The sequence below is a fragment of the Peromyscus maniculatus genome, chromosome 1 (genome assembly GCF_049852395.1).
Source record: "Peromyscus maniculatus bairdii isolate BWxNUB_F1_BW_parent chromosome 1, HU_Pman_BW_mat_3.1, whole genome shotgun sequence".
In the NCBI taxonomy this organism is placed as follows: domain Eukaryota; kingdom Metazoa; phylum Chordata; class Mammalia; order Rodentia; family Cricetidae; genus Peromyscus; species Peromyscus maniculatus.
In genome coordinates this window covers 123,498,822-123,525,341 of record NC_134852.1, presented here as the reverse complement: position 1 = coordinate 123,525,341, position 26,520 = coordinate 123,498,822, and the positions used below count along the sequence as shown (strand labels likewise).

Sequence of the window (26,520 nt, the reverse complement as noted above, 5' to 3'; positions counted from 1 at the left end):
ATTTGTTGCAGCAATGGAAAACACATATTAACATTCTTCCAATCTCAGAAACAAACCATAAAATAAAGAATGCTTCTGAGAGAAATATTAAAAGGTATTATCAAGAACAGCCACAGACTGTTCAGGTTGTACATAAGCAGGGCACAACACCTGATGATCTTTCAAAGGTACCAACAGCCCTACCTTTTAAATAGTTACCTGACAAACCTATCTGGGTAGAACAATGGCCTTTGACATCAGAAAAATTATAGGCATTAGAACAGCTGGTACAGAAGCAGCTAAATGCTCAACATAATGAAGAATCAATCAGTACTTGTCATTAAAAAGAAATCTGGAAAATGGAGAATGTCAACAGATTTAAGAGCCATAATTAGCCAATGGGCTCTTTGCAGCCTGGAATTTCTTTGCCTTCTCTATTACCTAAAGGATGTTCTATCATAGTTATTGATTTAAATGACTGCTTATTTACTGTACCTATACAACAACAGAATAAAGAAAAATTTGCCTTCACAGTGCTTACTTATAATTACCAGCCTTTTAAAAGGGATTGAGTGGAAAGTTCTTCCATAAGGGATGTTAAGCAGTCCCACCTTGTGACAATATTTTATAAAACATCTATTGGAAATAATTTGTAAATAATTTCCACAATCTATAATTTACCACTAATAGATGATACCTTACTAGCTAAAAATCAAGAGAGAATGGTTACAAACTCTTAATGATTTTCAAAAACAGCTGGGAGCTACTAACTGGCTACAGCCCACAATTGGATTGACAACTCAAGAACTAAGTTAAATTATTTAGAACCTTACAAGGTGATAAGGACTTAAATAGTCCAAGAAAATTACCAGCTGAGTCTGAGAGAAAATTGGCTTTGGTAGAAAAGAAACTACAGGATGCACATGTGGTCCAGAGCTTGATTGTATCCTGGTATTACTGCCCTCTACTCATTCTCCTTCAGGAATTCTTATGCAGAGAGAAGATATTATTTTAGAATGGATATTTTGCCACACAAACAGAGAAAAAATTAAAGACCTAAGTAGAAAAGGTTTTTGAATTGATTCTGAAAGGAAAATTTAGACTTCGTCAATTAACAGGAATAGACTCAGCAGAAATTGTGGTATCTTTTACCAATGCTGAAATTTCTTCATTATGGACAGAAAATGAACATTGGCAAAGAGCTTGCAGGGGATTTTTCTGGGAGAGATTAGCAACAAATATCTCAAAAGCAAGAGACTTCAGTTTATAAAAAGAACTAGTTGGATTCTTCCTCACATTGTGTGAAGAACACAAATTTCTGGAACCCTATATTCTATACTGATGCAAATAAATCAGGAAAGGCAGTTTATAAGTCAAGAGATTTAAGTAAAATGACTTAAAGCCCTTATGATTCTGTTCAAAAGTCAGAATTATATGCTATTCTTATGCTATTATTAGATTTTCCAGACCCTCTTAATATAGTTGCTGACTTTCAATATGCAGAAAGAATTGTTTTACATATTGAAACAGCTGAACTTATTCCAGATGATTCAAAATTAACCTTGTTATTTATTTTATTATAAGAAATAATTGGAAATAGAAATCATTCCTTGTATATAGCACATATCAGATGCTATATGGGTCTATCAGGCCATCTAGCACTAGGTAATGATGAAATTGATCAGCTGTTGGTTGAAAATATGCTCAAAGCCTCTGAGTTTCTTAAAAAAAACACTGTGCTAATAGCAAGGGTTTGAAGGAGGATTTTTCTATCACTTGGCAATAAGCCAAAGAAATTATAAGAAAATATCCTACTTGTTCTTTGTATAACCAAACTCCACTACCTGTAGGAAGTAGCTTAAAGGTTACTCCAAGAAATGAAATTTGGCAAATGTATGTGTTTTATTTTACAGAGTTTGGAAAATTAAAGTATGTGTACCATACCTTAGATATATATTCAGGATTTCAATGGGCAGCTACTTTGAGTTTTGTAAAGGCTGATTCTGTAACCACACATTTATTAGAAGTTATGGCCATTATGTGAATACTTGTGCAAATTAAGACTGACAATGCTCCAGCATATGTTTCTAGTAAAATGAAATAGTTTTCACATATTACAACATAAAGCATATTGCAAGTATATCACACAATCCTATAGGGCAAGCAGTTATAGAAAGATCTAATCAAACTAGAAATAGATTACACAATGCTCTATTTACTTTAAATTTTTAAATGCTAATGAGAAAGGAACAACAGCTGTGAAGAGATATTGGATAGTAGAAAAAAAACCACTGAACAAAAGTAAATTAGCCTGTATACTTTAAGGATGTATGGCACCAAAAGGGAAACCAGGATATGTGTTATGTTGGGGAAGAGACTTTGCTTTTGTTTCTACAGAAGAAGAAAAGCTATGGATACCATCAAAATTGATGAAGATTAGATTCGAACAAGAGTGACCTCATGATTAGGAGAGGCAATAGTTCATCAAATAGTGTGGCAATTCAACCTGGCAAAAACACAAACTCACCAAAGTTAAGTTTGGGACAGGGTTTCATTTTTGTCTTTCCAGGAAAATAAAAGCATCCAACTGAGGAATCTGATGACCCACTAGACAAATGAGACATCTGAAGAAGGACAAATCATCCAGATAAAATGCCCCCAAGCAAAAGAATAAATTGGCCTAATAGTGTAACACACTTCCAATAGAATAAAGTCTCATAATACTTTGCAAATGTTTGTTTCTGCTGTTCTCTACAGACATAGAAGATAAATGGTCTTTTTGTAGTCCCAATTCAACTAAAAATCAAAGCTGGCTTTGGAGTTGGGGTGCGGCTTTCTCCTTATCTATACCCAAGCATGCTTGTTAAAGGAAATCCCCAAATCTCTGTCTCAAGTCAGAAGAGCCACCTGGTATGGGACAGAAGAAAAAACAAAATTAGGGGCTATTCTATTGCCACTAATCTCATAATTCTTTGGTTTTATTTTAATTCTTTAAAACTTTTCTTAAGGTATAAATATTATCTCAAAATTTATAAGATATATATACTTTCTGTCATGAGATTGATGTTCATATAAAGTACTAACTGATTCTAGAAATCGGGTTCATCTTGCTTCCTATACATGATTTTGGGCTTGAATCTAAAGCAGGTAACTAGGAACTAAGTTTGTGTACCCTGGGTGTATTTAATAGACTGTGGTACTTTATCCTCTCTGAAATCTGCTACATATGACATTTAAAATGTTTAAGTGTCCTGCAGTGAACCATGACCATTCCTAACAGAGAGCCTGTAGTCTCCAAAAGGATGTTGGATCCCCACAACAATGAATCAACCTGGATTGTGGTAACACCACTAAGCTGACAAACACCATTCAAAGATCAGCTTTGGGCTATAAGCTTCTCTAAACAACTTCAAAGCAGTTAGCTAAGATGGTCCAGCCCCATAGACTAACTACTCCAGTCAGGACTTCAGATAAGCCTTGTACTCTCCAATTATACCAAGACTGGACAACAGCTAGCTTTCCCAGAACTTGATCTTTATCTCAATTTTCAGGGTCCCCTAAAGATGCTGTCACCCCCAGACAACATGAAGTAATTTTAAGAACATGAGACCCACATTCCCAAGAGGTAGGATGAGTCGATTTTGGTCATTTGATGGTTGTTTGTCATCATTTATGGGGTTGGTTACCCCATAAACAAGTTGTTACTGGTCATAGTCAGGGAGGAAACTACACAAAGGAAATTAGACTCAGGGATCTCATTCAGAAAAGAAAAAGGGAGATATAGAAATGACAGGATAAAGGGTAGATTATTATAGCTACTTTCAAACTAAAAAAGCAACTACTAGTCTCAAATATTTTACATTGGTATGGATTTTTGTATATTGATACAAATTTAAGATTATTAGCCTGTATACTTTAAGGATGTGTGGCATCCTTAAACTGTATTATATATTTGTATTTCTTGTTTAAGGATTTATACCTATGCACCATTTAAAAATGTAATTAAAGTTCTAGTCCTTGAAAACTATTTAGGATAATAAAGAAATACAGGTTAGTAATTAGTCATTTATAATAATCAAACTTATAGTCATGTTACATGTATTTTTAAGGTCAATCAGAGACATATTTTAAATAGATGGTCTTCAAACACTTCAGAGACCTACAGAATATGATATTTTAATGTTTTAATAACCTAAGGCTTTTCATGACAGTGAGACATATTTGCTACTGGCAACATCAATTTACTTTAAAAAATGATGACAGGCATCAAAAAACCTTCACATGGAGTTTGATTTCAATGAGGAAAAGCTAGCCATGTGGGCAAGAAACTGCCTTTGTCTTGACTGTTGACAGTGTGCTGTCCAAACTGGACAAGCAGGACACAAAAGAAGATAGCACCAAACTTTGCCAAGTGAAGGTAGGAGAGTCCTTCAAAATTCCTGTTTCACAGAAAAGTCTGTCACATATTCTAAGTCTATAGGCCAAAGTTGGATGCTCCAACATTATAGAGGAACCTTGGGGTGACTGTCCAGGCAGCCATATGTCTCTATCATTTCTTAGTTTTGGAAGTTGCTTGCTCTGCACTTCCTGTTTACTCAGATAGTAGTATATCCTTCTCAGGTCTCTGATGGGGTTAAAGATTAAATAGTTTTAGTTATAGTTTTCCTTAGTTCTGATAGAAAAAGTAAATTATGTACAAAATTTTGAACTCACCAAGATAAAATTGATAATAGAGTATTTTCTCTGAATTTGCCAAATATTGATGGATTGGACATTGTGAATGTATTTCTTACTTGATAATTGTCCTTATTGTATATTGTTTTGCATTCTTGAGAGTTAAAACCTTCCCTCTTTATTTAGACTAAAAGGGGGAAATGTTACAATATTTTGCCAACAAAACAACTTTGAATCAAAGGATGAGTCAGCAATTGGCTGACCAGGATTAGCCATAAAGTTCTTGGCGGACTTTGGTGGGCATTTAGAGAGGACAGGAAAAGAGGAGAGAGGAGTTCTGGGGAATTTCCCAGGCTGGTAATTCTGGAAAAATGTGGAGAGAGTGTCAGCCAATTTCTCCACTTTCCTTGAATTTTTCAGGTCTTTATCTCAATTTCTGACTCCTGAGTTTTTATTATACTGAAACAAATTAGGTGATCACATCTGGCAGCCTCACCAGGCCAATGAGAAACCCTGATTCAAAACACAAGGTGGATGGCTTTCTGAGGAATGACATCTGAGGTTGACCTCTAGCCTCTAAATACATGTGCATGCATATACATGTATACAACACACACACACACACACACACACACACACACACACACACACACACATCAAAGAAAGCAAACATCCAGCTTTCTCACTCAACCCAGAGACAGTCTGAGTTCAGTATTTGTAAGTTCAGGTATTCTGGATTCTTCCTCCAAGGTAAGTTGAAGCCTTGGTATAATATTCAAGTCAGCAAAATCCTGAGCTAGTCTTACCATCTCATCTTTCATTATACATTCTCATAAAATGATGATAATGACCTTGACCACAGCCATACTTTATTAGATATGATTAGGCAAAGCATTAACCATATACTAGGTATAATTACAGTGCTTTTTTTATGTGAGCTCATGTAATCATAAAAACTGTAAGGAAACTGAGTGTCGTAGTTTGCATGTAATTAACCCCATAATCTCATAGGAAGTGACACTATTAGGAGGTATTACTTTGTTGGAGTGGGTATGGCCTTGTTGGAGGAAATGTGGCACTGTGGGAGGGGACTTTGAGGTTTACCTGTGCTCAGGATACCGCCCAATGTCTTAGTTGACTTCCTGTTGCCTGTAGGATGCTCAGCTATTTCTCCAGTACCACATCTGCCTGCATGCCACCATGCTCTCCGCCATGATGATAATGGACTGAACCTTGAAACTATCAGTGAGCCCCCCAATTAAATGTTTTCCTTATAAGAGTTGCCATAGTCATATTGTCTTCTCACAGCAATAGAATCCTAACACTGAAGTAAAGAGAAGTTGAATAATTTAGGCAAGACTCACACAGCACTATTGGATAATAGAGTCTGCATTCCTAAACCCACACGGTCTCCAAACAATCTAGGTCTCCTTTATAGGAACGTTACATCTTTTACAAACCAAATAGCAAGCAGAATCATAGAAATAACAAGTTAAATGTCCTTCAGTTAGAGTATGCTATTGCTAGGGGGCAGAGTATAACACTGGTATAATGGTTTTGGAAAAGAATCCAGTATTATCTATTAAAGTTGAGTCTAATACATGCCCTATGACCTTGTAAATTTGTGAGCTTTCCATCATCATAATGAAGTATTAAAAGTAATTAAGTTGTAAAGGGGGGAGCATTATTTTGGCTCATGGGTTTAGGTTCTTGTGCACAGTTGCTGAGCCTATTGCTTTTAGGTTCCTGTTGGAGGTACCAGGTAACCATGGCCAGACGGTAGACTCTAGCATCCCCAACAAGGTAGTTTCAGTCACCCATCCTCAATAGACCAATTAAACAAATAAATTTATAGTGAAAAATCAACAAATGCACATTTCTTCAAGGTGAAAACATTGGGGACAGGAACAAAGAGATTCAGTGATGTCCCCAAGTCATCCTTAGGGTCCTGGCATGAGGTTCAAAATAGAAGGCAAAAGATATGAATTACTAAGTAGTCCTTTTCAAAGTGAGGTCCCACCCATCCTCACTTTCTTGGTTCTAGTCTCTCTTGAAAGGTGATCTAGCAATTGTCAGGACTGTGTGTGACTTCTTTCTGCAGACAAGTTTGCCCCACTGGTTGACACTAGACCTTTCATTCTCCCAGTGTGAGATTCCTGGAGAGATTCCAGTTTCTTGAGCATTTATTGTTTCAATAGTTGGTATTCAAAGGGAGGGGATATTGTATAGCAGTTTACTCTAAGATAAAACCATCTATCTTGGAGTGCCTTAAGACATAGGATGTTCCTAAAGGATATAAAACAACAGGATATTCTAAGGGGAGTGTCCATCCTACAGAGAAGCTCATTAAGCACAGGAAGTTATCAACTTAAAGGCTTCACTAAGTCCCCCAAACTGACCACATTCATTAGATCCATTTCTCCTGAAGCATATATAAGCAGCAAGAACTTCTGAGAGATACTCTCATACAAGCTGAAAGTCATTTCTGCTCCTATAGGTAGCCTCTTACCCATATTCCTGTAAACAATCCCAATAAAACACATTGGTTCCTCAAGTTGAGTTTTCGTTGTATCCACAATTTGGTCTGTTGGTTTCCTATCTGGAGTGAGTAGACATTTATTCATGTCTCCCCGGGAATAGATTCACACAACGTAACTAGTGCCTGAACATGGACAGAGAACTAAAGATGAGTTGGGGCAGAGTGACTATACAATCTTGACTATGGGTAGCAAAGCAAGAAACCAAAGCTGAGCAGCCTGAGGGTGGAGCATCTGAGGGACTGGGGGTGTATGATCCTGATGTGGCTATCTTTCCCTCTGTTCTCTGAGATAATGTTCATTTTTTATTATGTCATCAGTTCCATAGACGCTACAACAGGCCCTGAGACATACAACCAAGCCTGAGTCCTCTACCCAGGGGGAAAGCCTGGATGGGAAGTCTGTGATGGGAAATACTGGTATGACTACCTTTCCTTTCATGGTACCAGAGAATGGCATCAGGCTGCCACAGAGTTTGCACGGCCACTACTAAGTATAGTAGAAAATGCTTCTAAGGCCAAGATGGGTGTCCAGTGGGTATTTCCTTGTGTACGAGAAGATGACACTAAAATTCTGCATGGCTGTTTCTCAAAATTAGCAAGATATAAGAACAAATAGAGATACAATAACAAAAGTCAAATAAAGTTCAACCAAAGTTAAATCTGTGCTAAAGAGCCCTATGCAGATCAAGCCTTTGACAAGATCCAAAAATGTGGAGCCCATGGAGAGCATTACATAATTTTTTAAGTTATAGTTGATGCCCGTTTCACTGGGCCAGATGAGACTCTTTTTATTTCAGAAATTGAGAAAGAGGTAGATTTATCAAGGACCTCAGGACTGGACTGAAGCCTTAGCGGCTTTGATGAGTTCTGTGTTAGGTCATGATCTTTGTAAAGTACAAGAGGCTTTGACAGACCCAAATTACTTAGGCCAATGTGTAAACCAGATCTGTAAGGTGTTAAAACGAGTAAAAACAGATACAAAGAAAAGACAAACAAACAAATAGACTGCACCATATCTCTTGGAGGCAAATATGGGTAGATTAACATCAAGCCTGAGTCCCTAGGGAAAACACTGTTAAAAGATTAGGTTCAGTGCTGGTAATGCTTGGGAAGGCCTTTGGGCCTGAACATCAGCTGAGCAAGCTCAAACAACACATGACAACTTACCAATGTACTGTATATTACAGGTTCTTCACCTTCTGGGCAATGTTTCTCTCCCTGTTACACTGTGTTTTTCCTTTGCCATTGTACTAGCTGGCTTGTTGGCAGTATGAGAAATACCCATGACAAAGAACTTAAGAGAAGAATGATTTAGGCCTATGGTTTCAGAGATTTAGTTTATGCTTGACCAGTTCCATTGCTTTGTGTAATTGGACTTCGTCATCAGGACCATTGGCTCCCCAGTAATGTCACAGAGACATTAATTATGAAAGCTCAGCCGATAGCTTAGGCCTATTTCTAACGAGCTCTTATCACTTAAATTATCCCATTTCTATTAATTTACTTTCTGCCTCATGGCATTATTACCTCATCTTCATATTGCCATCCTGCTTGCTCTGCATTTCTTGGCTTCTTCCCAGCATCCTATGTGCCTGGAAATCCTGCCTAGCTAGTAGCCATTCAGCTTTTTATTAAACCAGTCAGAGGGACACTTCTCCACAGAGTACAAGAAGATTATTCCACAATAGCTTTGGGACTAGGATGAGGCAGAATATCGTGGCATGACATCATGAGGGAAAGGTGTTGGCTGCTCACCTCTGTGACAACCAGGAAGCAAGAGAACAGGGGGGTCTACTCCCAAAGTGCCCCCCAGAACCCACTTCTTCTTACTAGGCTAATGTGTTTACCTCAATTGTTCTAGTATTACTGAAAACTTGAAAGTCAGAAATAGAGATAAAAACCTGATAAATCCAAAGAACAGTAGAAGAATGATCAGTGGACCCTACTCTCCATGTTTCCCAGATCAAAAACCCTTGAATCTTCCCAAACTTCCTCCTTCTTCTTCTTCTTCTCTGTGTCTCTCTATCTTCCTTTGAGTCCACCGGAAAACTCTACGGTCCATTCCCACCAGCTGAACGTGAACTCTGCCCTCCAAACTAAGGTTCACCTCCATTGGCAGGGCCCTTGAAAGATGGGCAATGTGGAAGATTCTGTTTACGGATTAGTAAGTTACTGTGTTGTTTGGAGGTGTTAATGACTTGAGGAGGTAGGGCCTGGTTGGAGGAAGTAGGTCATATCCTTCTCTTTTTGCTTCACGGCTTCTGTGAAGTGAGCTACTTTTCTCCGCACACGTCTGCCATGACATACTGTCTCACCATAGGCCTAAAAGCCACCAAAGCAGGTGACTATGAACACAAACCTCTGAACCATGCCAGAATAAACTTGTTCTTTATGTTGATTTTTGCCAGGTAGTTTGTCACAGTGGCAGAAAGATGACTAATACCTTTATGGCCCGACACAGAAAGTCTGTCATGTCACGTCCAAAGACATCCTTCTGCTGTATGGACACCTCCCCAACCTCTGGCTCTCACATCCTCTCTGCTTCCTCTGCCATGATTTCCCTGAGCCTTGGAGGAGGTGATGTAGCTGTCCCATTTAGGGCCACTTATCCAGCCTCACTTATTCTTGTCACTTTGGCCAGTTATGTTCCTGCAATAACGACTGCCCACTACATAAGAAGCTTCTCCAAGGAATGCTGAACTTAACACCAGTCTCAAATGGTGCCCTGAGCTCTGACTCTGTTCTTTAGTCTCACATTCTTGTTAACTGATTTACCTAGATACACTATGGTGTTATAAATGCTTTTGTTGGGCTTAGTGGTAGCACATGCCTTTAATCTCAACACTCAGAAGTCCAAGGCAAGTAGAAGACATTTCTGAGATCAAGGCCAACCTGGTCTCCGTAGTAAGATCCTTTCTCAAAACCAAATACAATTGTTTTTGTCTTTATACTGTAGCTATAGTTATTTTTCAAAATTACATATTTGATCACACTAAGAAAATAATCATTGAGCTACAACTCTATTGCTAGTCTTTATTTCTTTGTGTATATTTGAATATTTTGTAATAATTTTAATTAAAAAAGAAATGATAGGGAAAATATTTTATGTTAAAATTGTGATGTTCACCCAAAAAATGGTGGTTAGATGGAAATGTGTGGTCTTAGATACATCTTTTGGAGAAAAAGGAAGGTTGGACATACTGAGCTAAGCAACCATCACAGAGAATGAGTGAAATTCAGTCAGAAAGAAAAGCAATTCATAAAACAAACATACAAACAACAACACAATGAAAATTACTGTGCAGAGAAACCACATAAGGCAAAAGTTGTTTCTTTCAGATAATTCAGATAATTTTTCCAAATTTTTCCTGATTTCAAACAATATAAGAAAGCACAAAATACTAATATCAGGGAATAAAAATGCAGACAATAAAATGATCTTAAGAGGATAGTATGAACATCAGTATTCCAAGTTTGGATTTGTGTATGTGTGTGTAAAAGTGAGCAGAGAGGGTCTTGCTATATAGACCCAGCTAGCCCCAAACTCAAGATCCTCCTGACTTAGCCTCCTAAATTCTGAGATTATCAGACTTGCCAATATTTTTTGAAATTTAGGTAAGAATGACAGATTCATAGTAAAAAGTATTTAACAGAAGGTCTAAAAATCTGAAAAGTGTTGTATCTATTAACAAAATCGAACCTATACTTTAAAACCTTTCTAAATGACTTCACTAGTGAATTTTTCCAAATATTTAAGGAAAGAAATTATACTAATCCTGCACAAATATTTACACAATATGGAAAGAGGGGGAATGTCTTAAGTCATTTATAAATCAAAGAGTATCTTAAAATTAAGGATATTACATTGAAGAAAATTATAGGTCACTCTCATCCATGAACATATGGGCAAACCTTCTAAACAAAATATTAGAATACCCAATCTAGAAATATTTGTATGAACCAGTAACAAACAAGTAGAAAATCAAAATTTTATGTCACATATTTTTTAAAAATTAGAGCCACAATATATCTTAGAATAAATCTAGCAAAAAGGACACAAGAGCATTCTGTCAAAAACCATAAAGCATTGAGAAAAGTTAATTAAAATGAAGGCCCAATTATTCAGGGCTGAGGATACAGGTCAGTGATAGAGCAGTTGTGCAAGGTTCCAGGTTTAATCCCCAGTACGTCAAAAACAAATAAAAATCCTAATTACGCACAGATTGCAATATAAACATTTTAAAGTATCACTTTTCTCCTAAATGTAATTAAGTCTATTGTAATTAAAATACCAGCACATATATGTATGCTTGTAGAAATTGACAAGATGATTTAAATTTAGATTAAAAAAATAGTATGAAATCACAAATTACATACAGAAAACAAAACTCTGTTCTGTAAGGTAGCATAGCATTTTATAAGCCTACAGTAATTCACACTATGTTGAACTATCATAAAATAGACTAATAGATCAAAGGAATGGGATAGAAGACCCAAGCAGACACACACACACACACACACACACACACACACACACACACACACACACACAATGTGGATACTTTACATGAAAATGTTTTACTGTGCAGCATACTGGCTGATTTTGTGTGTTAACTTGACACAAGCTAGAATCATCAGAGAGGAAGGAGCCTCAGCTGAGGAAATGCCTCCATGAGATCTAGTTGTAAGACATTTTCTCAATTAGTGATCAATAGGGGAGGGCCCAGCTCATGATGATGGGTGGTACCATCCCTGTTGGTCCTGGGTTCTATAAGGTGGGCTGAGCAAGCCATGGGAAGCAAGCCAGTAAGCAGCTCCTCTCCATGACCTCTGCTCAGCTCCTGTCTCTGGGATCCTGCCCTGTTTGAGTTCAGCAATGCTGAAGTGTAAGCTATATAAACCCTTTCCTCCCCAACTTGCTTTTTAATCACGGCATTTTGTCACAGCAATAGAAACCCTAACACTATGGTCAATTAAAATGGATCAATTAAATATCAAGATCTAATATGTAGATTATTTTATCTCTAACTTACACTGCATATAAAATAAATTCCAAGTATACTGATGATCTGTCTACATGTAGCAAGTAACACTATAAATTTTACAGGAGGAAATATTTTTATTATTTTGTTGTATGTCCACAAATTTGATTAAATTTGACTGGATTGAAGTTAAAAAATATATATATAGCTCACAATGGGGCAATTAAGATAAAAGGCCTAGAGAAGGAATTTATAGGTTGTGAAACCCAGAAGCAAGATGAGGATGTCCCAAAGTGTGACCCGCGGGTGTGGTGGAGAAAGGCTAGTAATGGACACATCACAAGTCAGGTGCTCAAGTGTAGGAGATGCAGATTGTAGAATCCCAGAGAAGCTCAAACACTGAGTTCTCAACGTGGGTAGTAGATCACTGTGTCTAAGGAAGCATAGAGCTTAGATGAAGCAAAGAAAAATTGATCAGTGAATGTGGTAACTTGGATGACCTTGGCAAAAACAACCTGAGTAGTACGCAAGGGAGCCACCTTTCCACAGTTAAGAAATACTTTATCTGGGTTAGATAAAAGTGATTAGTACAGATACTTAAGATGTTTCACAATGAAGAGGAATTGGATATACAAGGAGTTCCCATAATATGCGTTATACTTTGAATGAACATTGGATAAACATACAGGCATTTTTACGGTATGGGGAGACCCCATGTAAGAGCTCCTCAGCTGAACTTTAGTGTCTTTGACAAAGGAGTTGAGAAAGAACATCAAATCCAGTTGGTGAGATGGCTTAATACATAAAAGTGCTTCCCACTCGGGCCTGATGACTTGAATTCAAGTCGCCAGAACCTATGCAACAGTAAGATACAGTAGCTTAAGCATCTGTAATCACAGACTGCCCACAGGAAATGGAGGTGGAGAAAGGTGAATCTCCAGAAGCATGTGAGTCTGTGAAGACTGTCTTAAAGAAGGTGAAAAGGCAAGGATTAATTGTCCTCTGAACTCCACACTCAAGCTATGGCACCACTCCTGGACCACAAAGTTATTTTAGGGAACATAGTTTATTGAATGTTATTATTTGAAACTTCTGAGTTTCAAAAATTTAGAAATTTCCATTGTTGTTTTCATGCATCATACTCTGAGTAACAACACCATAGAGTGTCACAACACACATTAACAGTATTTATAAACAAGTGTATGGCCGAGTGTGATGGCACATGGGTTTAGTCCCAGCATTTGGGAGGCACAGGCAGGCAGATCTCTGAGTTCAAGGTCAGTCTCATCTACAGAGTGAGTTCTAGGACAGCCAAGACTACACAAAGAAACCCTGTCTCAAAAAAAACAAAAACAAAACAAAAAAAAAAAAAAACCAAACAAGTGTATAATTTCCAACATTCATGTCCAGATGTTGTGCTCTATGCCTTCATGAAGTGAGTTACAAAGTTAAGCTATAAAGAAAAGTTAAGCTCCAAATTTTACTGTGGGACTGTGGGGAATCCAAAATAGTACATTCAAAACAATCACTAACAGAATAAATCTGTAGAACTCAGCCTTGCCAACTTTTGAGTCCTGTGTACTGAACTCAGGGCCTTGCACATGCTAGACAAGCTCTCTACCACTAAGCTGTATCCCAACCCCACCCTTGCAGTTTTAAAACTTACTAAAAATTATGGTCATAAAGATTTTGTGATAGTGGCATAAATATTGACACTGTATGAAAGCATGGGTCAGGGGAGTGGAATAAAGAGTCCAAAGTAAACCCTCACATTTGATAGTCAATATGTTTTCTTAAAAATATTTATGACTTATTTAATGTGTGTGTTTTCCCTGCATATATGTATGTGCACCACATGAGTGCCTGGTGCCCTTAGAGTTGAGTAGAGTGTGTTAGATCCCCTGGAAGTGGGGTTACTGAAGGCTGTAAGCCACTATGTGAGTGCTGGAAACCAAATTTGGATCCTTGGCAAGAGCAGCCAGTGCTCTTAACTACTGAGCCATCTCTCTGGCTCCCAGTGAATATATTTTCACCAAGCCAAATTACTTGGAAAAGAGTGGTCTTTTCAACAAATGGTGCTGTGGTAACTATGCACAAAAATTAATTTGAAACTCCACTTATGTTGGATAAGAGACTAGACTCTGTAATGAATGAAGGATTCTTTCCACTCAATCATAAAAAGACAAAAAATCAATTAAAATATAGGCAAAGGATCTAAATAGTCACTTCTTCAGAACATGAAAGATTTCAACAAAGTAATAGAACATGTGAAGTGAACAAGAATAGGTGACTGATCGAGACAAAGAAACCCACAGTCTAGAATAATCTCCAGGGATTATTTGATTACAAATCTCCTTTGTAATCAAAGAAACTGGAAGACCTCCCATGGAATCCAGGCACACTGGCTAATTGGACTAAGAGCAAGACCAAAAATTGCTGCTCAAAATAGGGAATTGATTCAGTGTCTAAATGCATGCCCAACGGTGACAGAAATATATACCTAACTTCTCTAGTATGACCTGAATTGTCCCTGGAGTCAGGGTCAGGGATGGTGGTGAGAAGTCTTCAGAAGGGCAATTATCAGGCCCACTTTATATGGCTCCTTAGAATGTCTCAAGAGAGACTGAACTATGTTTGCCCATGATGTGTCTAGCTTAATCATATATTCATTACCAGCTCATTTCACTCCATTTTCTTACGCTGTTTCCTAGGATTATCTTCTGCACCCAAGACCTTGTTTCAGACTTTGCTTTGTGGAAACTTAAGGGGCAGAAGGCAACCTCAACTTCTCAGTTAATTAAATTAACTTTTGCACAAGCTATGTGCAATGTTCACCAGCAGTCGATGCTCATCTAGTTAAAACATTAGCTATCTAAAGGCACTTTAGTGAGGATGCACCCAGGTTGCCTCAGGTGAATTGATACCTGCAGATTTCAATTATCAGAGCAGGTGCTAGCAATGAGACATTTGTATTTAATTTTTCTTGTGTCAAATTAAATCTTGTGCCAAGATCAGTGATAAGTGTGTTATCAGTCTTTCTTCCCAGATTCCTTATCTCTCTCTCTATCAGGATTCTGGAGCTTATTGGCTCCTGGATAAATAGTTGTCTGTCATGGCCACTGCTAGGGACAAGCTCCAGAACCGGCCTTGTCAGCATATGAATGGCTGTAGGACCACATACCCTTAGACCTCATTGTAGAGAGAACTTGGTTGTGCCCATCAGTCATGGCAACCTTTGCCTTAGATACCCAAACCCACACACTCAAGACTCTGCCCTGCACTCACTGCATTGGATAGTTTTCATTTCTATCACTTAAACCAGTATATCTCCACTTTCCTATTGGCCTTCTTGACTTTTGACCGTTCAAATTCCTTTTTGTTCTTCCCATATTTCAAAAACTGTATTTTCATTCGACAAGACCACGCAATATGTGATGTACTTTGTCATATTCACCACCACCACTCATAGTCTCCTCTCTTTTCCCTCTCCCAATCCTCAGACTCCCTTCTTCCCAACACTTTCCCTCCTACTTTATCTTCATGTTTTGGTTTTTCTATAACCCGCTGAGTTGAATAACGGTTGCTGGCATGTGTGTGGGCATGGGGTTATTTACTAGATCATGAGCAACTTAATAGTGCTCACACTCTTGAAGAAACCTGACTCTCTTCTCCGAGTAGCTATTAATTGCCAATAATTCCTCAGCTAGGGGCTGGAATGTGGACAGCTCCATCTTGTGCGGTCTTGTGTGGGTAACTACAGTGGCTGTGAGTTCGAAGGTATAGCTGCTGTGGCAAGTCCAGAAGACAGTGTTGCACAGAGCCCCTCCCCCCCTCCTCCAGCTCTCCCATTCTTCCCACCTTATCTCTCATGATGCTCCCTGAGTCTCCGGACCCGGGAGGTAGGGGGGGATATGGATGTGTCCCATTTAGGCTGAGCCCTCAGGCTCTTATTCTCATCACTTTGACCAGATATGAGTCTCTGCTCTGACTGCTCTCTACTGCAAAAAGAAAATTATCTGACCAAGACTGAGAGCAGCACTAATCTATGGGTGTAAATATAAATATTTAGAAGGCAGTTGGACAACATGTCCATTTAGCAAAACAACTGCAGTAGATTTAACGTAGGTGTTAAGACCTCCACAGCCATGGGCTTTTGAGCAGGTTCACAGTATCAGGTATGGATTCCCTGCTAATTAATTAGCTTACAAAGTAGTGGGTTTCCATAAGGCTTTCCATACATCCTTAGTTCTGTTTCACACCCCCCACCCCTGCTCTCCACTTCTTCCATACTTCTACTACCATACTTTTAACATTCCCTTCCCTGCTTAAGTCCTCTTCCCCTCCCTGTCTCAGGGTCTCTTTCTAGCTTTCTGATCTCTACAAATCTAATCATTAAAAGCTAGAATCCACATAGGAGAAGAGAACATGTGCATTTGTTTACTGATCTGAGTTGCCTCATTTAATATAATATTTTTCTAGTTCCAACCACTTTCTCATTTTCCCTCTATTTTTATTTATTTGTTTTGGGGGAGATCAGAGGTCAACTTTCAGGTGTTGATTCTCTTTCCACTGTGTTCCAGAGACTAAACTTAAGTCTTGGCAGCAGGAGCCATCTCACCAGCCCAGTTCTACCCATTGTCCTCAGAGCTTCATAATCATTTCTCTTTATAGACAAATGATGTTACCTTGTGTATGTACCACATTCTCATTATCTTTGATAGACAGCTAGGCTAACTCCATTTCCTAGCTATTGTGAATAGATTAGCAATAAGCACAGATGTGCAAGTTTCTATATAGTAGGAAACAGAGTCTTTGAGATTGTGCCTAGAAGTGGTGGAACTGGAGCCCCATTTTTCTTTCCCATTCTGTCTTTCCTAATGGTCTCAATCATGTATTAAAGGTTCTGGGTGTTTGATATAGTAAGAACCCAACCTTCGCATCATAAGAAAAAACATTTTCTGGGTATAAGATGCTCTCAGTCTTCAGAAAATTACCAAAGAGTCTCAAGGATAAGCCATGTTAATTCTATACTTTGCCCCCATTTAATTCTCCATAACATACGGGTTCACTTATCTCAGTTTAAGTGGCATTGTTAGTTAATGTTAGTTAGCTAGGCTTCTTGATTAATCCACAGTCTAATTTTTTTCTCTTCAGAAGGAGAAAAATGACATGAAATGGCACCGACCAAGTAACCCCAATATGTTTGTAAATGGTACCTCAATAAGCTTAGGAATTCAGAGGAGTCTGGGGAAGCAGCCTAGCAGAAACCATCTTCCCTTCCAGACAACCTGCTTGGTCGGGTCCAGATGGCTCTTATTTAGAATTCCCAAGGAAAGACAACTGAGCCTGGCTCAACTCCTCAGCTCACTTAAGTCAAGGACGAGAAAAAGTTGAACACAGGCACATGGATAACGCTGGCCTGGCAACTGCAGTGAAGTCCCAGCAGAAAGGTTAGGCAAATAATGTTTTGCCACGAGGACCATAATTGGTTACTCATTTGCTTTTGAGTCAGAGACAAGGAAAATTGCTGGACCTCTGTGGGGGACCTTCAGGATCTTTATTTACTGAGATGTGAGAAATAAATATATGAATGGAGGCTGGGGAGATGGCTCCATAGATAAAGCATTCACTGTGCAAGCATAAGGACCTGGGTTCAGATCCCAGCACCCATACAAAGCCAGATGTGGTAACACACATGTATAATCCCAGCACTCTTGTGCAAGAGGGGGTGGAGACAGGAGGATCCCTAGAAGCGCATGAGCCAGCTACCCTGGTCTATACTGGGAAAACAACAAGAGGTGCCACGAAAGGTGAGGACCCACACACCAGGCTGTCCTCTGACTTCCTCATGCACACTAAAGAGCCTCAAGCTTTTTAAAAGTTGAAAATGGGATTTATTATTGTAAACTACCTGGGACCAGGAAGATTGAGGGGGAGCATCAGAGAAATGGCAGAATTGCAGAACTGGGGGCAACGCTGGTGCAGGGAGCTGCAAATGTGACTGAGAATGGAACAGTGTACAGTGGAGGGGGCAGCAGGCTCCAATGCTTGCTCTGCCTCGGGTAACTAATGGTGTTGGGCATGGAGAACCAAAACCAGGCCTAGTTGATGATAAAAATATGAAGATTCCAAGATAGAAACAGATCAGAGAGAGTCGGGTGTTACACATGGATGTGACCCTGCTATGATTGCCTATTACAAGAGAAAGCAGACACACAGAGAGTGCAGAGGTATCTTCCCACCTTTGACCGACTGGGCCCACACAAAGAGAAATCCAATGAGGGGAAAGAGACTCCAAGGCAGAATTTTCTGGAAGAATATTCATGTGTCTTTAACTTTATTCTGCAGACTGGCTTTATTTATTACCTATTGTTGATGTTACAATTAACTTTCTTATTTAAAATTTTCATGTTCATTTTCAAAATCCAAGAAAACAATAAACACAAAAAGTGAATACAGGAAGTCTCAGAACAGCTCCTTGGAGTTAACTACTGCCATGACATGTGCCATCTAAAGTGGTTTCTCTTAATAAAAATGGAAATATTTATCTATGCATTTTTGTGGTCCAGTATGACAATTTGACATAATACATAACATTATCCATTCACTCAGCAGTGGACACCTTGATTGATCTCATAACTTGGCTAGTGTAATCTGAACATACATTTGTCAAAAGAAGACACATAAATGATCAGTGCATGTATTTTTGTTTAATGGCCGATGCTTTTAATCAGAAGAATACAAATTAAAACCATTAGGAGATACCTCCTCACCTCAGTGAAAATGGATATTATCAAAATGACCAAACTTAAAAATAAAATGTTCATGAGGCTGCAGAGCAAGAGAAGCTCAGACATTTGTTGTTGTTGTTGTTGTTGTTGTTGTTGTTGTTGTTGGGGAAGTGATGATCAGGTTTCACACAGTACGCAGTTCTGTGACTTGCAGTTCTGAAGAACTGGTTTGAAACAAAACAAATTTTAAAGCAAACAAACAAACTCTAAACCAAGTTTATTACAAAGACCCTGCTGTTATTTGAAACATCTCGGTAATCTGGACTGAGTTCTTTTAAAGGCTCTAAAGAACTGACTGTGAACCCTGAGGTTCTTAAGCTCCATTCTGAAATCAATAAGTGAAGCCTCCTCTGTGGAGCCTGCATGGGACTGGACTAGACCCTCTGCATGGCGAGACAGTTGTGTATCTTGGTCTGCTTGGGGGCACCCCTGGTGGTAGGATTAGAATCCATCCCTGGTGCATGAGGGGGTCTTTGGGAGCCCACTACCTATGATGGGACACCTCATGCAGCCTTGAGGCAGGGGTAAGGGCTTGAACTTGCTTCTGCTGGATGTGCCTCCCCATGGGAGGTCCTTGCCTTCTTGTGGGGGGAAGTGAGGAGTGGGTTGGGAGGGGGAGGCTGGGGGACAGGAGGAGGGAAGAGGGGGATCTTTGATTGGTGTGTAAAATGAATGAAAAAAATTCTTAATTAAAAAAAGAAAGAGAAAACTCTAGATTTGAAGAGCTACATCACAAAACTCAGCTCATAGCATTCTTCCCACATCATAACTGTCACAGAGTTCCTGAAGACGATGCCAAGAGAGCGAGAGAACAAAGGATCACTGAGACCAGAAAACCACTGCTCTGATTCCTCCTGAAAGCTTTCCCACCATACCAAGCGCTTCTTCCTCTCAAGCCTGTTTCCATTTGTTTGCTATTATTTTCTGTGTGATGTAAACAAGTTCTAGTGCTCCTCCACCCTCCAATTCAATTCTTTGCCTAGGCCAGGAGTGATCTCCTTTAGATTCCCTTTGCAGGGTGGTGAGAAGGCTCTGGAACAGCAGGCCAGGAAGCCCTGGGTATGACAAAGCAGTTTCTGGGCCACATAGCCCTGGATGTTATTTGGCAGGAAGTGAGATGGCAGGGTGGTTAAGAGCATGACTTCTGGAGCTAAAGTTGCCCTGGGGCCTCCATTCTATCCTGTTGCATACTGTGTGAACTAGGGTGACTTATCAATGGGAGAGTTACTTCACCTCTCTCCACCTTATTTCCTCATTTGGTAAATACAATGGCTTAGATTATAACTTACTTCATTATATCATGTACATGAAGGTGAAATAAATTTTTAGAAGTACTTAGAATAGGGTTTGATGCTTTGTGAACACTCAGTTTTAAAGGTTACTATTTGTATTACCTTATATACTCCTAGTTTCTCATTCTCCCTCACTCACTGAGGACTCTCAAACACTGTCTTCTCCTCCATTCTTCCTCAGTCACATTTGAACCACATGTATGTTTATGGTTCAATGTAAAAGACAAAGGGCATTTGATGTGTCACAGACCTTAAGACTTAAGATGAAACTTGAGTTGTGGGTTGTACTAACACTGAGAACCTGCCTCCTACAAACTCATTCTCAAAGCCAGATCTTCTAGAACAATTGGAAGAAGGGCTTTCTTGTTAATGAGTGACAAAGTCTGATGATAGCCTACCTTATTAAAATTCCTAACAGGTGTAGGATAGGAGCGATGGCCCAGAAGGTAAACTTGCCACCAAGGCTGAATGAAGACCTGAGTTCAGTCCCGAGGGCCCACAAGGCTAAAGGTGAGAAGTGACACCCACAAGTCATCCTCTGATGTCCACATATATTCCATGGCACACCCACAACCTCTGAAGAAATGTTTAAAACTGGAGAAATGTTTTAGAGCTGGAGAGATGCTTCAACAGGTAAAAATACAGTTTCTAGCATCCATGTTGAACAGCTCACAACTACCTGTAACTCCAGCTCCAGAGGGTCCAATACCCTTTTTTGGCCTCTGTAGGCACCTTTATGTACTTGCATACACACACACACACACACACACACACACACACACACACAATATATATATATATATATATATATATATATATATACACTTTTTAAAACCTTTTTTAAAAATCTCAGTAGTCATGCTTCAAAGTTTCAATAATTAGAATTCATAGTTTAATTTTTCAGAAAATTCTTTCTAAACAGATTTTTAGAGGAGGTCTTACTGTGCAGACCTGGCTGGCCTGGAACTCACTATGTGATCCAGGATGACCACAGACCCATGGAATCTCCCTGCCTTAGCCTTCCAAGCACAGAGATTACAGCCACAAGCCACCTGACCTTTGGAAGACTTTCTGCAGTATCTCAGGCATCACTAAGATCCTTCACAAAGACTGAGGTCAGAAGCAGCAGTATTGTTCCAGCTCTAGATGAAGTTCTTCAAGATCAAAGTGTAACTCACAGTGTAGTTCTCAATCAAAATCAAGACTCTACTCAAGAAAGGAGAGATAGAATTCTAGATCTTATGTGAACATCTTGTTATGCCCAGATTGTGACACCCCCCCCCCCACCAAAGAGACCACTGTAGACCTTGGATGTCCAGAATGCAACAGCAAGGTTTATTCTGCAGATACAAGTCTAGACAGGGACTCATTCCTACACCCAATACAGTGAGGCAGGGAGGAGTGCCTCTTTCTTGGGGTAGTTAGTTTTTATAGGCAAAACCCATAAAATTTCTTAGAGCGGAGGGGGTTAGTATGGGTCCATCCTTGATTGGTCAAGTTTTTCCCGGGCTTGGACTTTATCTTATTTTATCTTATCTGTTTGCCCTGTCAGGAGTTTTACAACTCATCTCCGGGGTCTGGTCTTGTTATCTCTGGAGAGGGGCATCTCGTGGTTAATTGGTTACCATCAGACATCCTGACTCTGTTCTTTTGTTCCTGGGGCTGGTGCCATCATTTCTGGGGACTTGAAACTGGCCTGGCCTAGATCACAGTCCCCAAAGCCGCCACTGGAGACTTTTAGGTACAGAATGCAAAAGTAAGGTGTTTTCTAAGTTTACAAGTCTCCAGGGAGGCTCTTCCAAACCTCTCACTCACAGCAGGGAGGTTGGAAGGAGCCCTCCCCTTTCTTTGTGAGGCTAGTTCTTAAAGGCACAGACCATATAATTTATTTTAACCCGCCTCCCTTTTTAGTCTTTTGGTTGAATATCCTGACTGTTTTCCAAAGTCCCTGTAGCAGATACAGCCACCTGGGGAAAAGGGGTCTAAGTTCTTATCTACACTTAGGAATCCTGGTTTAAGCTTCTCTTCGTCTGTAGGGGATAGAGTGGGGGGTTTTACTGAGGTATCACAATCTTACAGTAGGGGTGCTATTTATTGTAGAGATTATCACTGAGATTACAGAAGAAATGTAGGAATGAGGTGACCTTATGGGGACAGAGGAAGGAATAGAGAGAGGGTATGTGGTGGCTTGAATGAGAATGGTCCCCATAGGCTCATAATTTAAATGTTTAGTCATCAGGGATTGGCACTATTTGAAAAGGATTCAGAGGTGTGGCCTTGTTGAAGAAAATATTTCACTGGGAGTGTGCTTTGAGGTTTCAAAAAGCTCATGAGAGGGCTAGTCCCCCCTCTTTCTTTCTCTGTCTCTGTCTGTCTCTCTGTCTCTCTGTCTCTCTGTCTCTGTCTCTGTCTCTGTCTCTGCCTCTCTCTCTCTCTCTCTCTCTCTCTCTCCACCCCCATGGTTCAGAATGTAACTCTCAACTACTTCTCCAGCACCATGCCTGCCACCATGCTTCCCATCTTGATAATAATGGACTAAGCCTCTTAAACTGTAAGCAAGTCTACAATTAAATGTTTTTTTTTTTCTTGTAAGAGTTAACTTGGAGTCTCATGGTGTCTCTTCACAGCAATAAAACAGTGACTAAGACAGAAGTTGGAACCAGGGAATGGTGCATAACTGTGGTAGGTCTGATCATGCTGTTTGCTGGAGGGATATGGAAGAGTGGGGTGTTGAATAAGAAAAACAGTTGCACCTTCTAAGCAAGGCTTAATGAGCCATCTTAGTGAGTAGATGGAAGACAGTGCTGAGAGTGATGTGAACTGTAGGGGCTCAGCTTAAGAAGTTTCAGAGGGGAAGAATATTATTAGTTAAGGGGCTTAGAGACAATTCTTACAACATTTTCATGACAATTTGTGGCTGCTTTTTACCCTTGTGTTAAAAATCTGCATGAAGCTAAATTGAAGAGTTTTGGATTAATAGTGTTGTCAGACAAGATTTCAAGACAGCCTAGTATTGATTGTGTCACATGGTTACTAGTGGCCACTCTTAATGCAGATCTATAAAGGAGAAAGTAGGACAAAGGGAAATAAAAAATGTATGGTTTGAGGGGGAAAGGAACACCTGGAAATGTAATGAGCGAAGTCCAGTGCTCTAGGGGATAAAGGGTTTAAAGAACAGCCTGATGCTAAATGAAATCAAGGGAGTGGTGGCCTCGTCCAGCAAAGCTCCAAGCTTCTGAAGAGGAGTTAAAGGGAAGTTTAAACAGTGAGGGAAACCATCAACGGCAGAAAGCCCATACAAATGTAACTGAAAGAGGGATGAAGTTTCAGCCCCATCAAGCAGCAGAATGCGGCCAATTGGGCCACGTGGTTCTGGCTTTAAAGGAGCCAAGGATACAAGAAAGGGGTGGTATAATCTCCCTTCACAGCTAAGGAAAGCTGCTGAGGCCTTGTGTGTAACAGGGGAGACCCTGCATGGAAGCCCAGAGAGGTCATTGTGTGAAGCTGAGAAGGTGAAACCTGCATTGTATTGAAGACACCAAGATGTTGGAGGTACTAGAGTCATGCGGTACCTGCCAAGAAGTGCTAATATCAGGATGTGGAACAAGAGAGTAAAGTATGTTGAAGGCAATAAATCTGAAAGGAGTTGGAGATCTGTAGAACACTTGACATCAGGCATGGAGGTGCAGAATTTGAAGTTTGCCCTGTTGGTTTTCAGTCTTGCTTTGGTCCAGGATTTCCTCACCATGCTCCCTTTCCTCCCTTTTGGAATGATAATGTCTATTTTGTGCCATTGTATGTTGGAAGCATGTGATCTGCTTTTTGGTTTTGATTTTACAGAGGGGTTATGGTTAGGAGATTGCCATGAGTCTCAGAAACTTTGACTTTCAAACAGTATTAAGACTATGATAGATAATAGGGACTTTCAAGGCATTTTTGCATTATGCTATAGATACAAGATTATGGGGGCCAGGGAGTGGAATGTGGTGGTTTGGATAAGAATGGTTTCACCGGGCGGTGGTGGCACACGCCTTTAATCCCAGCACTCGGGAGGCAGAGGCAGGCGGATCTCTGTGAGTTTGAGGCCAGCCTGGGCTACCAAGTGAGTTCCAGGAAAGGCGCAAAGCTATACAGAGAAACCAAAAAAAAAAAAAAAAAAAAAGAATGGTTCCCAAATGCTCATATATTTGAATGGTTAGTCACTAGGGAGTGGCACTGTTTGAGAAGGATTAGGAGGTGTGGCCTTTTGGAGGAAGTGCATCGCTAGGGGTGGGATTTGAGATTTCAAAAAGTCCATGCGAAGCACAGTCTCTCTGTCTCTGTCTCTCTCTCTCTGTCTCTCTCTCTCTGTCTCTCTCTCTCTCTCTCTCTCTCTCTCTCTCTCTTTCTGCCTGCAGATCAGGATGTAGGTCTCAACTACTTCTCTGGCACCATGCCTACCATGCCTGCTGTGATGCTCCCCACCATGATGATAATGGACTAAGTCTCTGAAACTGTAAGCAAGACCACAATTAAATGCTTTCTCTTGTAAGAGCTGCCTTGATGCCTCATAGTGTCTTTTCACAACAATAGAACAGTGACTAACACAGGGTATTATAAAAGATAAAGGTGGGGGCGGCTGGAGAGATAGCTCAGAGGTTAAGAGCACTGGCTGCTGATACAGCTACCTCTCCCAGGACTTGACAATTAACCCAAAATCTTTCTTTTCAGGATTCCCCTAAAGGTGCCTTCACCCCCAGACAACAGGAAGTAATTATGAGAACACAACACCCACATTCCCAAGAGGTTTTTGGTCATTCAGTGGGTTATGGATAGTTGTCATTGTTAGGATAGTTGGTTACAAGATGTTAATTGTGGACTAGAGAGATGGCTCAGTGGGTAAAGTGCTTGATATGCAAGCATGAGGACCTCTGTTGGTGTTTGTTTTGGGCTCATTTCTCTCTTGGGGGGCCTGCTACCCAGCACCCAAATAAATCACACACGGAGGCTTATTCTTAATTATAAATGCTCGGCCTTAACTTGGCTTGTTGCTAGCCAGCTTTTTCCTTTGGGTTTTTATTTTTCTCTATTTCTGAATACCTTTCATTATTTCTCACTCTGTGGCTTACTGTGCAGCTGGGTGTTTGGCCCCTGATGTCCTCCTCCTTCTCTGTATATTCCTTCTTCTCCCAGATTTCCCCCTCTATATATTCTGTCTGCCTGCCAGTCCTGCCTGTTCTTTCTCCTGCCTCACTATTGGCCATTCAACACAGCTTCACAGAATTAAACAAATGCAACATAAACAAAAGTAACACATCTTAAAATAATATTCCCAACAGACATTAGTTCATATCCCCAGCACACATGGAAAAGCCCAGTGTGGTAGTGAACATCTATAACCCTAGTGTTGGGATGGGGCAGGGTAGGTATCTTAGTCAGGGTTACTACTGCAATGATGAGACACCATGACCAAAAGTAAGTAGGGGAGGAAAGGGTTTATTTGGTTTATACTTCTATATTGTGGTCCATCACTGAAGGGAGTCAGGACAGGAACTCAAGCAGGGCAGGAACCCAGAGGCAGGAGCTGATGCAGAGGCCATGGAACAGTGTTACTTATTGACTTACTCCCATGGCTTGCTCAGCCTTCTTTCTTATAGAACCCAGGACCACTAGTCCAGGGACAGTATCACCCACATTGGGCTGGGCCCTCTCACAACAATCACTAACTAAGGCAATGTTTTACAGCTGGATCTTATGCAGGCATCTCTCAATTGAGGTTTCCTCCTTTCAGATAACTCTAGCTTGTGTCAAGTTGACACAAAACTATCTAGAGTACAGTAGACAGGTCCTGGAATGCACTGGCCACCCAGGCACTCCTATTGGTGAGTTCTGGATTCATTGAGAGTCTCTGTCTGAAAAAATAAGGTAGAGAGCAATAGAAGTAGATATCTAAAGTTTACCTCTGGCCTCATAGTGCATACTCATACACACACACACACACACACACACACACACACACACACACATGTGGTTCTACTAATCTTGTACATTGGTCACTGTACAAAAAAAAAGTAAGCGTGTGGGGAATGACTACAAGCAATCTTAATGCATCAAGATGAGAAAACATTCAGAAGACTGTAAGGAATGCAAACCCAACAAAAAATGATACTTACTATAAATGAAGAAAGCCAGATTATTTTTCCAAAATATTTTTTTTTAAGTTTCAACTTCACGGGCATCCAGTTGAGCTACCTGACCTAGGTATATTTCATGCCATACAAAAT

At 39.9% G+C, this 26,520-nt stretch overlaps 1 protein-coding gene across 1 annotated transcript in view; it reads left to right on the top strand.

Annotated features, from left to right (window-relative positions):
* Positions 1-4,285: 4,285 nt before the first annotated feature.
* Pth (parathyroid hormone) overlaps positions 4,286-26,520 on the top strand; it is a 72,094-nt gene continuing 49,859 nt past the window's right edge. Inside the window, exon 1 of the mRNA XM_076550520.1 lies at positions 4,286-4,396. The gene's annotated coding sequence lies outside the window, so the exon portion shown is untranslated. The remainder of the gene's footprint in view (positions 4,397-26,520) is intronic.